This window comes from Lutra lutra, chromosome 12, assembly GCF_902655055.1.
Source record: "Lutra lutra chromosome 12, mLutLut1.2, whole genome shotgun sequence".
Lineage (NCBI taxonomy): Eukaryota > Metazoa > Chordata > Mammalia > Carnivora > Mustelidae > Lutra > Lutra lutra.
Window position 1 is genome coordinate 41,687,521 of NC_062289.1, and position 12,102 is coordinate 41,699,622.

Sequence of the window (12,102 nt, forward strand, 5' to 3'; positions counted from 1 at the left end):
AAATATTGGCTCACAGAGGTTGAGAAGGGACATGTCTTGTCTAGAGTTAGACTGTTCGCATGTGAATCCTCGCTCTGCCACTCACTATCTCTGTGGCTTTAGAGATGCTACTTATTCCCTTTCTTAGTCTGAGTTTTCTCATCTTTAAAAGCAAAATGACAATACCAAACTCAAGGGGTTGTTGGCATGACTATATGAGTTACTATGTTTATAGCATGTAGAACACTACCTGTAATAGGGAAAGATATATAAAGGTCAGGTATATAGGCAATAAAATTATGTAGTTGCATATACTATAATATCTAATTTCTTTTTAGGGAAGAATATATATATATATATTTATATATAATCTGAACAGATTCTTTCCTGACAGTGGAATTATGGTGGATTTGTATTTTGTGTTCGTTTTCTACAATGAACATTGGTAACATATTTAATTCTTTTTAAAGGGTTAATCCTAGCTCTGCAGTTTCTTTAAAGCTTTTGTATTAGGATTAGAATTGGCTATATGGACAGAAAATAAAATGGCAGTGACTTAAACAGGATCCAGATTAAGTTAGCAGGTCTCACTATTCTGATAGCTTATTTTTATTCCATCCATTTGAGCCTTAGAACTTTTGTTTTCCCTTTACTATTTTCCCCCTTAATTATGGTAAAATTCACATAACATGAAGTTCACCTATTTAAGCAATTTTAACGATTTGATTTTTAAGTGCTCTCCACACCCAACGTGGGGATCGAATATACAACCCTGAGATCAAGAGTCAGGTGCTGCACCCACCCAGTCAGCCAAGTGCTTCACCTGGAGCCATTTTATTTTATTTTATTTTATCTTATTTTATTTTTAAAGATTTTATTTATTTATTTGACATACAGAGATCACAAGTAAGCAGAGGCAGGCAGAGAGAGAGGAAGGGAAGCAGGCTCCCTGCTGTGCAGAGAGCTCGATGGGATGCTCGATGCTCGGGGCTTGATCCAGGACCCTGGGATCATGACCTGAGCTGAAGGCAGAGGCTTTAACCCACTGAGCCACCCAGGCACCCCACTCCTGGAACCATTTTAAAGTATACAATTCAGTGGCATTCATTCAGAACATCGTACAACCAGAACATTTCCATCCTTCAGTATCCAAAAAGAAAACCCTTGAAGCTGCTTACTCCCATTCCCTCGGCTCCTGGCAACCACTGATCAGCAAGCAGAATGGTGGTTGCCTGGGGCCGAGTGGGGGTGGGGAGGAACCAGAGGGTTGCTGTTCAATGTGGTCAGAGTTTGTCATGCAAGATGAAAACATAACAATGTGCTTATAGTTAACAGTACTATACTGTGCACTTAAACCTGTGTTGAGGGTAGGTCTCAGATTTCGTGCATTTCACCACATTGCAAAACAACGATAAAAGAAATACTTCCCTTCAAGATAAACTGGTTTTGCAGTGTTCTATGGGCGAGGTAAGTTCCATGAATCCTCGAGGTAGAAGAGGCTTGGTGGTTCTGCCAGTGCCTCCCAGCTCCCAAGGTCCATGGTGCGTTTTCAGCTATCTGTAAGAGAGTGGAGGACACACCGTTCAGTCACACCTGCCTCCCCCGTCCTTGAGCACAAACAGGAAAAGACACTTGGGCAGCACGAACACGTGGGCTGTGCCCCAGAAGCCTGATGTTTTATTTGACTTCAAGAGCAGAAGGATCTTTGGAAGCCAATTTGGAAAAAAACAAACGTTGGCAGAAATACCTGCAACCTTTCTCTTCTGTAATTGTTCTCTGTCTCCTGTGTACGATGCAACCACGGTGAGAGGTAGATCTGCACTGTGGATATGAGCCCGTAGTTTATAGTTGGGGAAGCTAATAGATGTAATATGATTCCAGAAGAAACCTGAATATTTGTTACTAAGTTCCCACAAAATTTGTAGATTTCGTTTTTTTCTTTTCAAAGTACATGAAGGGACTTATATGCTGTGTGACATTACTGTATTTACATTTCATTTATTAAAAGATTTACATTCCAATTTTAGTAGGTCTACTTCCTGATAGAAGTAAATCGGAGTCTGTGGAGTTAAGTTACATTACTGGTTACAGAGTTCTGCTGAGACTGGCATTCTGGCTCACGGACTGTGCAAGTTGCCCTGATGTGATGTGACAGGTTCCAAGCTAAAGGGCAATTTCACAGAAATTCCTAGTTTCAATTTTTAATTGAAATTTGTTTTCTTTTCTTAATATGGATCATCACAGACAAGTTAAAGCAAATACATAATTATATAAGATTACTTGGGGAGAGGCAAGAAAATGGCTCAAGTATATGAGGCATGGGAAGAGAAAAAAAAGAAAAAAGTGATGTAATTTTATTGGACTCAAACCAGGTTAGTCACATTTCTGTTCTGTGATTCTAACTTGGTGAAGCTGGACACATCTGACCCACAAGGGCAATTTGTCTCTGAGGGAAACAGCAATACCCTTTCCAGTCCAATGCTCAAACTGTATTCTTTTTTTGTTTTGTTTTTGCTTTTTTATTCAAATTTTATTTTTTATAAACATATAATATATTTTTATCCCCAGGGGTACAGGTCTGTGAATCGCCAGGTTTATATACTTCACAGCACTCACCATAGCACATACCGTCCCCAATGTCCATAATCCCACCCCCCCAAACTCCCTCCCCCCATCAACCCTCAGTTTGTTTTGTGAGATTAAGAGTCACTTATGGTTTGTCTACCTCCCAATCTCATCTTGTTCAAACTGTATTCTTTATAGGGGGTGCTCACTCCCCCATACCCTCTTGATTCAGAAAGATCATGTATCATTTCAAAGGAATTCTGTTATATATGTGTTTACTTAGGCTACAGATAATATCCATGCTTACAAATTCAGACGTAGAAAATGTCAGTATTTTTTCATGATTTGTCTTTTGTCTTGACACCCTCCTCTACTCCCCATTCAGAGGAATGGGGCAGAAATGAAATAAAAATGTAAATTTTATCAGTCAGATTAAAATTAGGGTTCTCCCTCACTCTTCTATTATGTCTGAGCTTTAGGGAGTTTATGCTACTTCCAGCAATTGGGGATCAAAGTGCCAGGTCTCTGTTCCTGAGATCTTGAGAACCAAGGTGTCTCCCATTTGTGTTCACTGTATTTACTAACTCTTGAAAAACTTGTGTGCTCCTCTAGCCCATCTTTCTGAACAGATTTGCTAAGTAATCTAAGAATTTGAATCAATTCAAATTATTGAAATAGATTATCTCAGACAGCCAATTAGTCTAATTTCCTATTTCCAATCTACACACCAACACACATACCAAATATGTAACAATAGAGTCAGACTATTATCTTGATAGATGAGACTAAGACAACATAATAACAATGCTCTAAAGAGAACAACAACAAAAAAACCCCCCAAAACCCCATGGGTATACACAAAACAGAACTTCCAAATTTGAATGGAATTTCTGTTGTTCTAAATAGGTACAAAAACTGTTGGGCCTGGCATGGGAAAAATATTTAATTTGTCAAGTAACCTGGAAAAGCTTTTTAATCTCTCTGTGCTTAAGTTTATTGTCTAAAGCTAGGTTCTTCAGTAAGTGAGTCAGTCAGTCATTGACAATTATTTCTTGGTCATCTACCACATGCTAAGTGTAATTCTAGGTGCTAAAAATACAGCAGTGGGGGCTCCTGGGTGGCTCAGTCAGTTAAGCATCCAACTCAATTTTGGTTCAGGTCATGATCTCAGGGTTGTAAGATCAAGACCGGTGTTGGGCTCCTCACTATGTGTGGAGACTGCTTTGAAGATTTTGCCTCCCTCTGCCCCTCCCATCTCTTTCTTTTAAAAATAAATAGATATAAAAAATCAGGATGCAGCAGTGAATAAAATAGCCAAAGTCTGATTCTCACAACAATTGCATTCCGAGAAGGGAGGGAAGACAGATAATGAACAAATGCACAAATATGTGTAAAATGTCATACTGTAATAAATGATAGAGAAATAAAACAGAATAAGAGAGAATTATGGGAGATTTTTAAATTAATTTTTAAATTTTTTATAAACATATAATGTATTTTTATCCCCAGGGGTACAGGTCTGTGAATCGCCAGGTTTACACATTTCACGGCATTCATCATAGCACATACCCTCCCCAATGTCCATATCCCCACAACCCTCTCCCAACCCTCCTTCCCCCCCTCCCCCCAGCGAGGTTTTTGTTTTATTAAGAGTGGCTGCAGAAAGTCCTTATGGGAGGGTGGAATTTGAGCAAAAAACCTGAGGGAAGAGAGTAAGCACATCATGCTATTACAAGGGCAGGGGAAGGGAGAGAACATTCTGGGAAAAAGAAACAGCTAACACAAAAGCCCTGAGGTAGGACTTTGCTTAGTATATTTCATAAAGCTAGTGCAGCTCAACTGGAGAGGAAGAGAAGAGTGAGAGGAGGTGGGATGGGGAGGGCGGTGGGGAGCCCCATCCCTCAGGGTTCTATGGCTATGAGAGTGGTTTCGGATCTTTGTTTGAATAAGGTTAGCGTACTGGAGGGAATGAGTTCTAACAATGCCTATGCCATAACGAGAAACGAGTTAGAGTTAGCATGTACAAAAGGTTTTCCTCTTCCTCTTCTTCTTCTTTCTCTTCACCACAGTATCCTCTTTTTTAAGTTTTGTTTTCCACCTCAGTTTCTTTTTCTTCATTTCTTCTCCTCTTCCTGCTCCATCTCCTCCTCCTTGTCGCCCCCGCCCCCTGACTTTTGTCTTCTATTTACTGCCTCCCAGAATCAGAACTGAGTTCATCCCAGCTTTGCTACTTGGCACATCCCTTCATTTGCATATCCCAGGAGAAACGTCTGTGTGAGTGACTTTGGAATATCACAGAGAAGACATAAATACGCATGAACTAGCAAGTCTTTTTGAGAACCTAAACTGCTAACATCAGTATTTGGCCTCTTGTTCTGCTAACAATGGGAATCTGACTTTTCTGACATGTCTTTACAGTATGAGCCTGGTCTTTTCAGATCCTGTGTTTGCCTTCTGGCCGATTTACATTACCTTTGAGGTTTTGTCCCCAACCCAAGTCAATCTGTTCTGGTTATAGTGCTTGAAAAAAAAATCCCTTTTAAACAGAGCCTGCTTGTCCTTCCTAATCTTACATCATGGCTTGGGCCCTCTGTATTCTACTGTCTAGATTTCTATTCATCTGTATGCCAGCAGCTCTGTAATTTTATGTGCTGGTAAGAAAGGTAAAAGATGTAAATAGTCCTGTTCCAAGGAGCCTACTAAATAAATACCCAGAATGATCTTGATGAGTAAGCAGATTTTAATCTGCAAAGATCTCAAGGAAATAAAATGGCAATATATCTAAATTTATTATTAATTAAAATTCATCTCCATTCTGTGTACTGATGTTCAGTTTATATAAAAAGAGATGACATTTGTCAAACTGTTTTACTAGAGAGCTTTTCCCTTTGGGATTATTTATGTGTCCAAATAATATGTTTTAGATATTTTAGGAAGGCATCAATGTGGCTAGTGTATGATACAATGATTATTAATGCATTTTATCTATTATTAATTACATCAGCTTGTACCCAAACTCATAGTTAATATGGTTTTCTTTTCTTTTTTTTTTCCTTCTCCTTTCTCTCTTTAAAACCAAATGCTTTATTTCACATGCCATAAAAGCTCAGTGTAATTCATGTGTGGTGCATAGATATTTATAAGTGCTTTCTTCCTGCTGCTGCTGCTTATTCTAAACATGAGTCAAATAAATGTACTTGAGATGGTTTCTATGAGAAAATTAATTTATTTTTTATACCTTGCCAACATTAGGTGAAAATCCCAGTTTTGGGTTATGGGCTATTCTCTAAAATTATATTTTAAAATTAATGAAGTTAAGAATTCAGGGTAGAGACCAAGATAAGTGGCTTTTTTCCCTGCTCTTTTACTTTCCCCCTAAAATAATACTAAACATGCAGATATTGCCCACACTCATGACTCTGTTGGTGAGAAGACTTCTCCCCCTCTAAAATCAAGTCATGTTCAGAATTCCCATATTTTGAGGAGTCAATAGGAATTCCCCCCTCCCCCAAGGAGAGTTATGTATTTTACTGATTTCACTATGAACCTTGAGACTGAGATAACGGGCAATGGTACCAAATACAGTACTTTATTCTTTATTCAAGAAAGTTTTAACTGGCAGGTTTCTTTCTATTCCTTAATAACAATACTACATAGCAAATTGGCATAATTTCTGGACTTTAAAATTTCTCAGAAGAATTTTGTAAAGTAGATTTTTGGAAGGGACATACAATTCATACATTTATTGTCAGAGATTTCACTCTGAATAAAGTTAAGAGTCCACCGGTGGGATTCAATCAGAGAAGAGAAGAGAATTCCCATACCAGTACCCACCTTCCTGGACTGCTCTGAAGATTAACCCGCCGGCACACGCACTATGCTTAGCCCGGTGCCTGGCCTCTAGTGAGCATTCAGGAGATGTGAGCATTTGTTTGGTTATTCGGTATTAGCAGACCTAAAGTCAGAATTGGGTTTGAATTCCCAGCTTCATCACTTACTAGACGCTCTCATCTGTAGTACTGTGGAGGCCCTCACAATGAGCTGAGTGTCCTTAATGCCTGGGCTCTACAAACAAATACATTGAGGGTAATAAACTAGCAGGTTACACTTAGAAGCTTGACCTTCACTGCTATTTGGCATCTTATCCCTAAGGGTCCAAGCTAAACAAACAAAAAAATCTATTTGAATGATTCATCACTTGAATGATTCATACACCTTAAGATATACTATGTGTCAAATAACAATGTTATGCTCTACATCATATAGTTTATACCCTATGGTGATCCTTGATCAAATTCCTTCTATTAACCTAAGATATCCGTGCCCCTCTCAATGCATTTCGTGATGCTTTTCCTTTCTGGGAAGAGTAAATTACATTAGCATTAAATAAAACGTAACTTATTAAATCAGCTAGTTGAGGAGGCTCCTGGGAAGGAGAGGGCACAATTGTATCCTCAGAGAAGATCCTCTCCCTCTTTTCATCTTCTTGCAATTACGGCTCATCTGTGCCATGCCTTCTATAATCATGCATTCTTTGATTCTATCTGTAAACCAGCCTAGGTCCTTGATGGTAACTACTTACCCCAGATTCCATACAATATTTGAGAACAAATTCTGAAGCTTTTGTAGTTTAGCATGAGCTCTCACTTTTTTTCTTTTCCTTTTCTTCCTTCCTTCCTCCCTCCCTCCCTTCCTCCCGCTTGCTTGCTTGCTTGCTTTCTTTCTTTCTTTCTTTCTTTCTTTCTAGGTCTCACTTCCAAAGAATGTGTTTTTATGGGTACTTTCTGAAGTTTTCCTCCACTCACTTTTCAACTCCCTGCTTTTTTATTCCTCAGAAGGTTTCTATTTGATTGTACTGGTCCCGATTCACCAATTCACTGATTTTACTAGTCCTTGTATTATTTTGTTGTCTGAGAATTATTTTTGTATGTTCATTTTCTACTGTTATGTAGAAATTACCACAAATTTAGTGGCTTACAACCACACATTTGTTATCTTGATTCCTTGGGGCAGGAGCTGAGCCCAGCCTAGCTAGGTCCTGTGCTCAGGGTCTCATGAGGTTGTAATCAAGATGTTAGTTGGCCTGTGGGCTCATCTGGAGGTTTGCTATGGAAGAACCACTGCCAAGCTCTTTCAGGTTGTTGGCAGAATTCATTTCCTTGTAGCTGTAGAATTGAGGGCCTCTACTTTTGACTGACTATTGTCTTTATAGGTTGTCCTCAGGACCTTCAGGCCATGCAAGTGCTCAAAGCCACTCCATGTCCTTGCCTGGTGGGCTTCCTCATCACAGGTGCTTGCTTGTCTCCCTCCAGTCCAAGCCAGAGGCTTACATAGAGCAACCTAATCATGGCAGTGATGTCCCATGGTCTTTGCCATATTCCACTGACTATATGCAAATCACAAGTCTAATCTGCATGCAGAAATGGAAGAATGACACAAAGTCATGGGCACCAGCAAATCATAAGGGATCACTTAGGTCTGTCACCACATCTTGTCACACACACATGTGTCTCCTGGTCTCACTGAAAATGAAGCTTCAGGATTTCATATCTATGTTTTGTTTTTAATGTTTCTTACTGCTGTCGTATGAATTCCGAGAGGAAATATAGAAAAACACTGACAGATCTCTCTGTTTAGGGAGGTGGGTGGGGAATGGGCTAGATGGGTGATGGGCATTAGGGAGGGCCCATGTTATGATGAGCTCTGGGTGCTATAGGTAAGTGATGAATCACTAAATTCTACTCCTGAAAACAATATTCACTAGATGTTAACTACCTGGAATTTAAATAAAAGTGTGAAAAAATAAAAATAAAGTCAAAATAAAGACGCATTGACACTATTAAAGAAAAAGATCTGAATGACCATTGATAGAAATTTTAATGATTTATTAAGGGATACAGAGTTTTGGATATATAACATCTTACATCTCTGTCATAAACATGTGGCATTTTCTGTTGTAGCTATTCTGTCTAGATGCAACTGATTATAATTTGCATCTGTAATGTTTAAGATGATTGGGAAGAGGAAAGGAAGGAAGAAAACTAACATTATTGAGTACATGTTGGATAGTTAGAATTTAATTCTGACGTGTTGCTATATTTATTTTATAGATCAGGAAACCAAGGTCAGAGATTAAAGAACTGGCCCAGAGCCATAGAAATTGTTGTGGGAGAGCATGGGGCTGAAGTTGCTCAAGTTCATACATCAATCTGTCTCCCTAGGATGCTCCTTAGTTTCTGTGTTTTCTGTTCCTAAGTGGTTATGGTGCTGAGAGTTCTATAGAAAACTTCTCAGATCGGTGTAGTCAACATTTCATTATATGAAATTGTTAAAAAATGAGATGTTCTAGTGCTTCTCAGAATTGAAAAGAAAGTACATTCTGAGGTTGCCACAGCAGCTAGTGTTTTTGTGTGTGTCATTTAGGTCCATATGGCTAATTAAGTTGTTCAAATATTGTATTTTCTTTCTTTGTCCACCCATTCTATCACACTTCTGTACTGAGGGAGGTTAAAACCTCCTACTATCAATACAGATTTGTCTTTTTCATCATGTCTCTGACAATTTCATACAAATTTGGAATTTTTACATCCTCTTGAATTGGTCATTTGGCCATTATGAAATGTTTCTTTTTATCTCTTGTAATATTTTTTGCCTTCAATTCTAATTTGTGTAGCTACACCAGCTTTCTTTTGCTAAGTGTATGGCATTTCTCATTCTCTTTCCTTTATTTTCATCACATCTGTGCATTTATTTATTTATTGTATATTTTTAAAAGATTCTATTTATTTATTTGTCAGAAACAGAGAAAGAGAGAGAGAGGGAATACACAAGGGGAAGTAGCAGGCAGAGGGAGAAGGAGTCTCCCTGCCCAGCAAGGAGCCCCATGCAGAACTTGATTCCAGATCTCTGGGATCATGACCTGAGCAGAAGGTAAAAGGTTAACCAACTGAGCCACACAGGTGTCCCTATTTATTTATTTTTTATTTTATTTTTTAATTTATTCATTTGAGAGAATAAGAGTGAACAAGGGAGAGCATGAGAATAGGGAGGGTCAGAGGGAGAGGCAGAAGCAGACTCCCCGCTGAGCAGGGAGACCAACAAAGGGCTTGATCCCAGCACCCTGAGGTCAGGACTTGAGGCAAAAGCAGATGCTTAACCGACTGAGCCATCTAAATGCCCTAAGACTGGATTTGATTTGATTTGATTTTGAGAGAGAGAGCGAGTGGGAGGGGCAAAGGGAGAGGGAGAGACACAGAATTTCAAGCAGGCTTCATGTTGAGAATTCAACACGGGCTGGATCTCACAACCCCGAGATCATGAGCTCAACCAAAATCAAGAGTCACTTAATGGACTGAACCAATCAGGCAACCCTAATTCAATTTTTAAAAAATTATTTCATTATATCGCTACTAAAGTTCTCTCTCTCTCTGTCTATATATATATATATATATATATATATATATATGTATTTATTTAGATAGCTTTTTGATATGAAATTCACTATCATACAGTTCACGCATTTGTAATGTGCAATTAATTGAAAGGTTTTTACTATAGCCAAAGTTATATAACCACCGTCACAATCAATTTAAATACATTTTTGTAAACCCCCAAAGAAATCCCATATCCATTAGTTATAATTCTCCAGTGTCTCCAGCCTAATGCACTAACCAACTAGCCCACAGATTTGCCTATTCTGCACATTTTATTTCAATGGAACCATACAATATGTGATCCTTTGTGACTGTCTTCTTCAACTTAGTGTAACATTTTTAAGGTTTATCAAGATGGTGGCAGGTTACTTTAGTCTTTTTATGGTTGAAAATACTCCACTGTCTGTATATACACATTTTGTTCTTTTATTCATCAGTTGATGGACAGTATGATTGTTTCCATTTTTTTTCTTTTTTTTTTTTTTCGTTTTTATGGATAATGCTTTCATGAATATGCAAGTACAAATTTCTGTGTGGATATGTTTTCATTTCTCTTGGGTATATAGCTAGGAGTGAAATTACTGAATCACATGGTAATTCTATGTTTAAATTTCCAAGAAACAGTTAAAATGTTTTCCAAAGCAGCTGTACCATTTTACATTCCCACAAATGGTGGGCGAGTGTTGTGATTTCTCCACATCCTTAGCAATGTTTATTATCTGTTCTACTATAGCCATTTCAGAGGATGTGAAGTCATATCTCATTGTGGTTTTCATTTCTTTAAAAAAGTTAAGCTTCTATTAATAAGTATATTGGCCATTTGTGTATCTTCTTTGGACACATCTATTCACAGCCTTTGTCTGTTTTTATTTATTTTTTTTATTTTTTTTTTTTAAATTATTTATTTATTTATTTATTTATTTGACAGAGAGAGATCACAAGTATACAGAGAGGCAGGCAGAGAGAGAGAGGGAAGCAGGCTTCTTGCTGAGCAGAGAGCCCGATGCGGGACTCGATTCCATGACCCGAGATCATGACCTGAGCCGAAGGCAGCAGCTCAACCCACTGAGCCACCCAGGCGCCCCGCCTTTGTCTGTTTTTAAAGTAGGTTATTTTTCTTTTTATTATTGAGCTCTAAGTGTTCTTTATATATTCTGCAGTCAAATGCTCTACCATTGAGCTATACCCCCCTAAGTGTTCTTTACATATTCTGGATATACATCTGTTATCAGAAATATAAGGCTCCGAGTGGCTCAGTTGGTTAAGTGTCTGCCTTTGTCTTAGGTCATGATCCCAGGGTCCTGGGATCCATTCCCACATCAGGCAAAGGAGCCTGCTTCCCCCTTTTCCTGCACTCCCCTGCCTGTGCTCTCCTTTTTTCTCTCTCTGTCAAGTAAATAAATAAAATCTTTAAAAAAAGAAATGTAATTTGAAAGTATTTTCTTTCATTTTTTTCAGATAGCCTTTTTACTTTCTTGATACAGTTCTTTGTGGTTTTTTGTTTGTTTGTTTGTTTGTTTGATTTTTAAAGATTTTTAAAATGTAATCTCCTCATGCAAGGTGGGGCTCGAATTCACAACCCCAAGATCAAGGCTCAGATTCTCTACTGACTAAGTCAGCCAGGAGCTCCTGATGGTGTTTTTTAAAGTACAAATATTTTTCATTTTAAGAAGTCCAATTTATCAGGGTGCATTGGTGGCTCAGTTGATTGGGTGACTGCCTTCTGCTCAGATCATGATTCTGGAGTCCTGGGATCAAGTCCCTCATCAGGCTCCCAGCTTCTCCCTCTGACCCTCCCTCCTCTCATGCTCTCTCTCACATTCTCTGTCTTTCAAATAAATACATAAAATCCTGGGGGGTAAAGTCCACTTTATCTGTTTTTTTTTTTCTGTTGTAGCTTATAGTTTTGGTGTTATATTTAAGCAATTGTTGCCACATTTGAAGTCACAAATTTTTTTTCTATATTTTTTCTAAGCATTTTACAGTTTTATCTCTATATTTAGATTTTTGATCCCCAAGAGTTGATTTTTTTTTTTTTAAAGATTTTATTTTATTTTATTTATTTGACAGAGAGAGATCACAAGTAGACGGAGAGGCAGGCAGAAAGAGAGAGAGAGGGAAGCAG